This window comes from Prosopis cineraria, unplaced genomic scaffold (assembly GCF_029017545.1).
Source record: "Prosopis cineraria cultivar Desert tree isolate PC_DT_omini unplaced genomic scaffold, ASM2901754v1 PC13, whole genome shotgun sequence".
Taxonomy (NCBI): domain Eukaryota; kingdom Viridiplantae; phylum Streptophyta; class Magnoliopsida; order Fabales; family Fabaceae; genus Prosopis; species Prosopis cineraria.
In genome coordinates, this window is record NW_026555344.1 from 29014343 (window position 1) to 29017389 (window position 3047).

Genomic DNA, 3047 nt, shown 5'->3' on the forward strand with positions numbered 1-3047 from the left:
AGGTTCTGCACTCATATTTCATTATGGGCTCAATTTTTTCCTTTGTTTTTATTTTTTGTGTAGCCTGTGAAAAATATTACAGTAGATCAACAATAAAGAATCCAACCGTGTTTACAAAAGGATGTGAAGAGAGACAGATGGCCAGAGGCACTAAAGCTAATGTCCACCTCTACATTACCTTTGTTGTTGTCAACTTTAGAGAACATATCCATGCTTTTTTTAATACAAGGCCACAGTAAAAATAACATGCAATTAAACTAAGGTCAGGTCATATTAGAAGACATAATGCTTCTACAATCTATTAGGGCATCATCAAATAGAGTAGTATCAAAATGTTTGCTAGAGGCCTTTTGGGCCAGAAGATCAGCACAGTGGTTTGCTTCTCTATGGACGTGTTCTAAAGTGACCTCCCAGCTCCTCATGATGAGATTTCTAATGCTTTTGATGATTTTTGAGAGTGGATGATTCTGAATTGAGGGACCATTAATGAGTGATATGGCCTCTATGGAATCAGTATAAACATTGATTTTCAGAATTTTTGCATTCCAGCAAATGTTTAGCCCTTCTAGAATCCCTATAAGCTCGGCAGTGGTAGTGTGTTGGTAACCAAAGTTTTTAGTAAAACCTTTGATCCAGTTACCCTTGTCATCCCTGATAAGACCTCCACAGGCTGCAGCACCATTATGCTTGCGCAAACCATCAACATCAAGTCTCACCCATCCAGGATTTGGAGGCTTCCAAGTGGCTTCATGTTTGATATTGAAATTGCTCAGACGGTCAAGCTTAGATTGAAGCTGTAGGTCATTTATGGTTTGTTGAGTGCTTAAGAAAGCAATGTCTTTGTCCAAATTTTCATCTTCAGAGTAAACTTTGTTGCATCTTGTTTTTCAAATGTTCCAGCAGGCTTGTGCAAAAAGTTTCTTCCAGGGCAATCCTCTAGTATGGCTGCTGCCTTCTTCATTATTAGCATTTCAAATAATCCAGTCCTGCAAAGGAAGAGAGAAAAAGATATTATATTTGGAAGGTTTAACTAACATTTCCCAAACCTTCTTAGCATCTTTGCAATCTCTTAAGATATGAATAGAAGAGTTAGGAGAGTTACAAACCAGCTGACAAGTACGTTGCTGTGTGTTCCCATTAGAGGGCATAAAGTTTATTTGTAGACGATCCCAAGCTATTTTCCAAAGGAAGTACTTGATCTTTTCATAAGTAGGCCATTTTCAAATTTTGGACTATAAATTATTGTGCTCTTAAGCCTTTCGATTTTCTATTACTGTGTAGGCAGATTTAATAGAAAAGTTATCATCAGAAGATGGTCTCCAAATAAGAGTGTCCTCTGTGCTTTGAGTGTTAAGAGGTTGAACGAGAGCAATATAATTAATAATATTCGGGTGCAAGTATCTCCTTATAAGATCTAAATTCCAACCTCCATTAGGCTTGCAGAAATTCGATACTCGTGCATGGAGAATAGAATCGATGTTATGAAATGCATGGTTGACAAGCGGATCAGGGAGAGAGGTCCATTTATCATACTAAAAGGATATTTTGTCTCCTTTCCCAACTTTCCAACCAATAAAAGTCATGAAATTGTCCCATATTTTGCAAGTGCTACTCTAGGTATAGGATCAAGAATTAGGTTTAACAACTATAGGGATAGTCGATATGTTACAATTGTATTTATCTCACAAGACCCTTACCTAAAGACAATCTATTTTAGTGAGAATACCCCAACACAACTTCATGATAAAAGCAATATTTTGGCTTTTAAGATGTTTAATACCAAGACCGCCAACCTTTTTATCAGAAGTGACGCAATCCTAGGAGAGAAGGTGGGGTTTTTCTCCCATCAGAAGAGTCCCAAAGAAATTTTTTGGAGATTTGTCCAATTCTGCTAACACGTTATCAGGCAGGAGCATAGTTTGTATGGTGTAATTGGGAAGAGCCGATAGAACAGATTTTATGAGAGTAGACTTTCCCACAATGTTGAGGTATCGACTTCTCCAATTTGCCAAGTGAGAGTTCATCTTTTCAATTAAAGGTGCAAATGTAAGCCTTGTAACTTTCTTGTGAATGATAGGAATCCCAAGATATTTTCCAAGATTACCAGTGAGAGAAATTCCAAGATTTTCACTAATTTGTAAAGCTCTGTTAAAATTGACATTTCTAGAGCAGAAAAGTTTGGATTTGCTTGTGTTGATTTTTTGACCGGATGCATTACAAAAATCAGAAAGACATTGGAGAATGATTTGCGTTTGAGAGAGAGATAATTCTACAAAAAGTAACAAATCGTCAGCAAAAAATAAGTGGGAGATAGAAGGCCCATTAGGTGTTAGTCTAATAGGTTTCCATTCACTCCTATTGATATTACTAATAATGCAGTGACTCAAATGTTCAATACAAAGGAAAAAAAGATAAGGAGAAAGAAGATCCCCCTAATGAATGCCACGTGAAGGAGTGAATTCTTTTATTGGTTCACCATTCCAAAGAACTTTCATACGAGTGGTGGAGATAGCAGCAAGAATTAATTTCCTGAAGTGATTGTTTATCCCAATGGAGATAAGAGTATCGTCAATGAAATTCCATGATAGTCTATTGAAAGCTTTTTCAAGATCCACCTTAAGGGCCATAAAACCTTTTGTTCCTTTTTTTTCCTCATAAAATGAATGACTTCTTAAGCAATAATAATATTATCGCTGCTCTGCTCTGCCGTCCCTAAATGAAACAACTTTGGTAATCACCAATTAAGTGGTTCATGCAAGTACGTAATCTTGTGGATAGAATTTTGGTGATTATTTTATAGCTCATATTGCAAAGAGAGATAGGTCGGAAGTCTTTCATACAAGTTGGGTGATCAATCTTAGGGATCAAGGTAATGAAAGTGTCGTTAATTTCCTTTTTAGAATCTGGTTCTCTGAAAACCTTTTTGACTAGATTGAAGATGCTGTCTTTAAGATCCTTCCAATAAGAGTGAATGAATCTTGCATTAATGCCATCAGGTCCAGGAGCTTTAAATGCCCCAATATCAAAGGCAACATTTTTAATTTCTT

General features: G+C 36.5%; 1 pseudogene; it reads right to left on the bottom strand.

Annotated features, from left to right (window-relative positions):
* Window positions 1-263: 263 nt before the first annotated feature.
* The window catches only part of LOC129289986 (PI-PLC X domain-containing protein At5g67130-like), a 10554-nt pseudogene continuing 7770 nt past the window's right edge, over window positions 264-3047 (bottom strand).